Below are 7,730 nucleotides of genomic sequence, written 5' to 3'. Positions count from 1 at the left end.
CTCGGCTCGGCTCGGCTCGATTCGACTCGGCTCGACTCGGCTCGGCTCGGCTCGGCTCGGCTCGGCTCGGCTCGGCTCGGCTCGGCTCGGCTCGGCTCTCCTCCCAAGTGCGCTCTGCGGTCTGCGCAGCGTCCGGCGTCCCTCGTCTTTTCCTCTTTTCGTCCTTTTGTCTATTCCTGTCTTCGTCTCGTCCTCTTTTCGTCATTTTCTCTTTTCGTCTTTTCCTCTTTTCGTCTCTTTGTCTTTTCATCTTTTCCATTTTTTTCTCTTTGTTTTTTCCTCTTTTTGTCTCTGTCTTTTCATCTTTTCCAATTTTCATCTCTTTGTTTTTTCCTTTTTTCGTCTCTTTGTCTTTTCCTCGTTTCGTCATTTTCTCTCTTCCTCTTTGTCTTTTCATCTTTTCCAATTTTCAAATTCATCTTTTTCTCTTTTCCTCTTTTCGTCTTTTCCTCCTTTTTGTCTCTTTGTCTTGTTATCTTTTCATCATTTTCTCTTTTCGTCTTTTCTCTTTGTCTTTTCCTCTTTTCGTCTCTTTGCCTTTTCCTCTTTTCGTCTTTTCCTCTTTTCGTCGTTTTCTCTTTTCGTCTTTTTGTCTTTTCCTCTTTTCGTCTCTTTGCCTTTTCCTCTTTTCGTCTCTTTGTCTCTTCCTTTCCATCTTTTTGTCTTTCCATCTTTTCGTCATTTTTCTTTTCGTCTCTGTCTTCTTTTTGTCTTTTTCTCGTTTCATCTTTCGCCATCCATTCCATCACTTTCCATCCCAATTGCGTCATTCCTCTTACTGCATATTATTGCAAACTGGTTCTTTTCATTCCTCTGTAATCCTGAGGTTATGCGCAACCTTTTAGTCACATTGAAAATAGTGAAGCTGCTCCAATAATTAAAGAAACGGATCCTTGTTAACCTTAAGCTTTCGCCTCAACAAATTGTTACCAGGTTTTACCTTACTGAAGACGTCTGTGTGGCACTACATACACTACGTACTGTACTATTAGTCTATATTATTTTACTATAACGCCCTGTGTTGCCGGGTAGGCTCCGGTTCCCCGCAACCCCGTATGGGACAAGCGGTTCAGAAAATGTGTGTGTGTGTGTGTGTATTTTACTATAGTCTGTAATGTTTTCCACGCTGTAGCAAATCGTAAGGAGCGCTGGATTAAAACACGTGGCACTTGGTAACGTCATTGAAATTCATGGAAGACCGCAGTGCCCCCCCCCCCCCACACACCATACTGTACATTACGACAGTAAAAACAATTCAATTCAATTTATTTTTATATACCGCTCTTCTCACGCACTGATACAGAGCGCTTTAACACAGGCATAAGGCAAGAAAAACAGATACAAACAAGGAAGACAGTCGACTAATGGCTACCATAGTGAAGAACTTATTATACAGCTATAAGTATACCTACTGGCCACCGGGGAAAGGAACAAAAACTCAATGAAAACGTAAGTACTAGCCTGTGTACAGAGTCTACCGTGAAGGGGAATTTGTCTGTCCCCTCAGCATACATACCCTCACTTCTTTGGAAAATCTCAACTTTGACATTTTCTTTCTTCTCCTCTGGCAGTCTGAGCAGCCAAAGATCCCAGCATCTTTATAGATCACAGATGTGGGTTTCAGCTGTCCATGTGAAGGTGGGCCGATGTTACTTTGAGGAAGGATAAGGAGGTCATGCAATGGAGTTACTTAGAAGCTAAAGAGAGATGGAACTGCCTCTTTTGACTGTAACCTGGAGATTTGCGACATAAGCTCCATCCATGGGAAGTGAACATGCATCAGATAATACATACAGGACACTGCAACCCCTACTTTGGGTGTTACGATGTGTTGTTCTTTAGTTGGTGTAAGGTTTCAAATAGTGAATGTTTCATTAGCTGTATTTATTCACTTTCACACTTAAATTATACTGTGATTCAAAATTCATGTCATGGTGAAGTAGTCCTTTAAACTATAACAGGTAATTGATGGGTGATTTCGGTGTTTTTTTATTTTATGTTGCGTATGTTATTCTATGTTATTCTGGTACCAGAGCTCCTTGGGCCAAAGGTCAATGATCGACTTTGTAGTCGTTTCTTCGGACTTGAGGCCACATGTTCTGGAAACTCGGGTGAAGAGAGGTGCTGAGCTGTCAACCGATCACCATCTGGTGGTGAGCTGGATCAGATGGCGGGGAAAACTGATGGACAGACCTGGTAGGCCCAGATGTTTAATGAGGGTGTGCTGGGAACGACTGTCAGAGGACCTTGTACGGAATGTTTTTAACTCACACCTCCAGGAGAACTTCTCCCATGTCCCGGAGGAGGTAGGGGACATGAAGTCTGAATGGACCCTGTTCAAAACCTCCATTGTGGAAGCAGCCAGGCACAGCTGTGGCCAAAAGCTTGTTGGTGCCAGCCAGGGCGGCAACCCGAGAACTCGCTGGTGGACACCGGTGGTGAGGGAAGCTGTCAAGCTGAAGGAGGAGGCCTTTAGGGCCTGGTTGGCTCTGGGGACTCCTGACTCAGCAGACAGGTACCGGCAGGCGAAAAAGGCAGCAGCGGCTGTGGTTGCAGAAGCAAAATCCGGAGCATGGGAGGAGTTTGGAAAATGGAAAATGACTATCGGTCAGCTTCAAAGAGGTTCTGGAGAACCATCCGGCACCTCAGAAGGGGTCGGAGGAGTTTCGCTCAGGCTGTGTTTAGCAGGAGTGGAGAAACTCTGACCTCTGATGAGGACATTGTCGGGAAGTGGAAGGAGCACTTTGAAGAACTCTTAAACCCAAGCGATATGTCTCCCTTACAGGAGTCAGGGCCAGAGGCTTTGGGGCTGTCAGAGTCCATTTCCCTGGTGGAAGTCACTGAAGTAGTTGGTAAGCTCCACAGTGCCAAAGCACCAGGGGTGGATGAGATCCGCCCGGAAATCCTTAAGGCCCTGGATGTTGCATGGACCTCGGGGACAGTGCCCTTGGATTGGCAAACTGGCATGGTGGTTCCTATCTTTAAGAAACGGGACTGGAGTGTGTGCCAACTATCGGGGCATCACACTTCTCAGCCTCCCTGGGAAAGTCTATGCCGGGGTGCTGGAAAGGAGGCTCTGGCCGATAGTTGAACCTCAGATTGAAGAGGAACAATGTGGATTCTGCCCTGGCCGTGGAACAGTGGACCAGCTTTTTACCCTCTCACAGATCATTGAAGGGGCATGGAAATTTGTTAATCCAGTCTACATGTGTTTTGTGGACTTGGAGAAGGCCTATGACCGTGTTACCCGGGAAATTCTATGGGAAGTGCTTCGGGAGTATGGGGTACCAGGGCCACTACTGCGGGCCATTCGGTCCTTGTACATATGGAGCAAAAGCTGTGTCCGCATACTCGGCATTAAGTCAGGCCTGTTCAGTGTGGGTGTTGGACTCCGCCAAGGTTGTGCCTTGTCTCCACTCCTGTTTGTGGTTTTCATGGACAGGATATCAAGGCGCAGTCGAGGTCAGGAGGGCATATTGTGTGGGAGTCGGAAGGTGACGTCTCTGCTTTTTGTGGATGATGTTGTCCTTTTGGCACCGTCACATGGCTGCCTCCAGCACGCACTGGAATGGTTTGCAGCCGAGTGTGAAGCGGTGGGGATGAGGATAAGCACCTCAAAGTCTGAGTCAATAGTTCTCTCACGGAAAAGGATGGTATGCCCCCTCCAGGTAAGGGGAGAGTTTTTGCCCCGGGTGGAGGAGTTCAAGTATCTTGGGGTCTTGTTCACGAGTGAGGAAAGAAGGGAGCGTGAGATCGGCCACAGGCTAGGAGCAGCGGCAGCAGTAATGCGGTCGCTGTACCGGTCTGTAGTGGTGAAGGGGGAGCTGAGCCATAAGGCGAAGCTCTCCATTTACCGGTCGATCTACATCCCTACCCTCACCTATGATCATCAACTCTGGGTGATGACCGAAAGAATAAGATCGCGGATACAAGCGGCCGAAATGAGTTTTCTCCGCAGGGTGCTGGGACTCACTCTCCGTGATAGGGTGAGGAGTTTGGACATGTGGGAGGAACTCAGAGTAGAGCTGCTACTCCTCCACATTGAGGGGAGCCAGTTGAGGTGGTTCGGACATCTGATAAGGACGCCCCCTGGATGCCTCCTTTTGGAGGTATACCAGGCACGGCCAACTGGGACGAGGCCCCGGACCCGCTGGAGGGATTATATCTCACAGTTGGCCTGGGAACAGCTGGGGATCCCCCAGGCTGAACTAGAGGAAGTTGCGGGGGACAGGGGCGGCTGGGCTTCTCTGCTCTCCCTGCTGCCACCGCGACCCTTTTAGGACAAGCGGGACAGAAGATGGATGGATGGATGGATGGATGGATGGATGGATGTTATTCTTTTCTTGTCCACGTGCAGTATTTCCCTTATCCTTTTTTGTGTAATACACTTAAATGGTTATCTTTATACAGTGACATGTTGATAAAGGAATAACATGAATAAGGAAACACCATGGAGAGATAGGTGTGGGCAACGGTGTGCTTTTTAATCTGTCCTTAAGCATCATTACATTATTTTGTTGGTTTTATTAATAAACTTCATATTGTATGGATTTTAAATATGATCAATTGACTAATATATACAGAGTTTCTAACTGAAGGGAAACGATGAACGGTGACAGGGTGGGTGTTTGTTCAGGTTTTGAGCCCAGGCAGACACTTGATGGGTGGCCGCAAGGATCGTGGCACAGCTGAGCTACCCAAACTCACGTAAGAGTGACATTATTATTATTATTATTATTATTATTACTATTTAAATCAATATGCCGGGCCGAATGCAGTACTGCCACCAAACAGTTACTTAGACTTATAACAGTAACGGTACAACGAACTGTGCTTTTCATATAACCGATCGCATCACTCTGACTGCATTGTAAGGAACCCTTACGACAACTGTATTAAGAAGAGGTGTTAAACACTTAATATAAATACAAGCTTGGACAAAGGCAGCCGGCGCTCCTTGCCAGTCCTCTACATTCAGCGAGCGTCTAACGCAACAGTATCTCTCATGTCACTGATGGAAACACAAGTGTGCGCATGCGCTTCTGGGATCATCCCGAGAGCCCGGAAGAACAGTGATACTCACTTCCTTTTCCTGTACGTATGCCTGTATAAAAAGGGAAGTGTTTCGTACGTCAGAAACATTTGTCGTTCCGGGGTAAAAGTAATATGTTCGGGGAATAAGTCATAGTACTCCTTTTTTGGTTTGTTTTTACTTTATTTTTATTGAACGAACAATTTAAGAATTTACAATACAAGTGCACCAACGTGGAATAACCAACCCTAGCCAGGGGTACAAAACTATAAAGTCTGCAAATAAGTAAATAAAAACAAATAAACAAAACAAAAATAAATTACATCTCGTTCCCTTGACCATGTATATTACATAAAAATCTCAATAAATACAGTAATTCCCCATCTTAATGACCTTTTTATTATTGCACTTTTTGATGTGCTGTTTAAATTCTTTAAGAAAAAAGTGAAGATTTTTTCTGAAAATGTGGGTCTCTTGTATATGTTACCTGGCTAAGATAATCATTAAAGAGATTACATATGCCTTTTTCTCATTGCTTCTATCAAAATGTAAGAGTCCAAAAAGTGCATATTTATAAAACAATGTAGAATCAGAATGAGTTTTATTGGCCAGTTTGCTAACACACACAAGAAATTTGGCTGTGGTTCTAAGTGCCTGTAGTATTTACAGAAAAACAAACAACTGACACAGAATTACAGAATAAATAAATAAATCAAATATCACACACACACACCACACACACACACACACATTTTCAGAACCGCGTGTCCCATACGGGGTCGCGGGGAACTGGAGCCAACCCGGTAACACAGGGCGTAAGGCCGGAGGGGGAGGGGACACACCCAGGACGGGACGCCAGTCCGTCGCAAGGCACCCCAAGCGGGACTTGAACCCCAGACCCACCGGAGAGCAGGACTGCGGTCCAACCCACTGCGCCACCGCACCCCCCAAATCAAATATCACTGTAGTATAAATACAAAAGTATAGTAGTATAAATACAAAAAAGTAGTATAAATATAGTAACACAAATACAGTAATACAAAAATGTAGTATAAATACAAAAAAAGTAAATGTAGTGTAAAAAGTAAATGTAGTATAACTACAAAAAGTAAATAAATAAGAGTCAAATTACCTAAAGTGGTTGGATAATGTTGCACTGACATGAGACCTATAGGGGAGGGTTAACTGTTCATGAGAATGATAAATAAATAAATGTAAATATAAATAAATATGATGTCTGAGGGAAACAACTGTTCTTGTATCTGGTCGCTCTGGCGGACAGTGCTCTGTAGCACCCGCCAGAGGGGAGGAGTGTGAAGAGTCTGTGCCTGGGGTGTGTGGGGTCAGTGACGATCGTCCCCCCCACCGCTTCCTTGTTCTGGACTCATACGGGAGCTGAAAGGTCAGCAGGGTGCACCGATGATCCTCTCAGACATCTCGACCGTTCTTTGTAGCCTAGTTCTGTCCCATTTGGTCGCCGAGCCAAAGCAGACGCTTACAGCCGTGCACAGCACAGACTCAACGACAGCTGAGTAGAACTGGATCAGCAGCTCCTGCTCCAGTTCCTAATCTATTGTGTGTAATCTTAAAAAGAGGATTCTTTAACCTTGTTTGTTAAAAAGTGTTTGTGAGTCAGCAGCCAAACTTTCTCTCATGGGTGTACTGTGTTATATCCTTAACTCCTCAAGTGATAAAATGTGCAGTATCCTTCAAGTGACCTGTTTTTATTCATATTTTTCACTTTTCATTGCTTTGCACAGAAATTTGTGGTAAGATTGTGAAGTCCAACAAAACATTGTTCAAATCATCATGTAAACGGTATGGTCGCCCTCACTGCCAAACTCACATGGACTGAGCACGCAGCATCGACCACCAAAAAGGCCCATCGACGTCTCCACTTCCTCGGACGTCTGAAGAAAGCCAGGATGTCCACTACAGTCCTCACCACTTTCTACAGGTGTGCTGTGGAGTCCGTCCTCACAGGGTGTATTACATCCTGGGGTGGCGGCTGCTCCGTACAGGACGAGAAAGCCCTACAGAGGGTGGTCAAAACAGTTCGGGAAATCACGGGCACACAGCTACCAGCAGTCCAGGACACCTACGCCACACGCTGCCTCAGAAAGACAAAAGGAATCATGGACGAACACAGTCACCCCGCACGGGCACTTTTCTCTTAAATTCCTGCCGTCTGGAAAGCTGCTCAGGTCTATTCGAACCCACACCCTTAGGTACAGGAACCATGAAGACAGCAGCCAGTTGCTCACTGCATGTTTTTAAAACTCTCCCTGAAATTCCATCTGGACCAGCAGTTTTGCGGATGTTGACTTAGCTGAAAGTTTTTCTCACTTGCGCCACAAAGACAGCGAGACTGGAGTTCCCACATGGGGAGGAGATGTGCTGGATACACTACTTACACTGGGTCACTCATCCATAGAACACACTCTCCCTGTGACACTCACACGCTATGGGGGAACCTGAAGAGCATGTCTTTGGACTGCGGGAGGAAACCGGAGCGCTCGGAGGAAACCCACGCAGACACAGGGAGAACATGCGAACTCCGCACAGCCCGAGCAGGCATCTAACCCACGTCCATTTACTCCACTCAGGAGCTGTGAGACAGCAGTGTTACTTGCTGTGTCCCCTATAACAAAAGGGCTGAAAATTACAGTATTGTAACGACTTGCTGCGTTACTCTTGT

The sequence above is a fragment of the Scleropages formosus genome, chromosome 5 (assembly GCF_900964775.1).
Source record: "Scleropages formosus chromosome 5, fSclFor1.1, whole genome shotgun sequence".
In the NCBI taxonomy this organism is placed as follows: Eukaryota; Metazoa; Chordata; class Actinopteri; order Osteoglossiformes; family Osteoglossidae; genus Scleropages; species Scleropages formosus.
Note: the sequence above shows the minus strand (reverse complement) of the source record.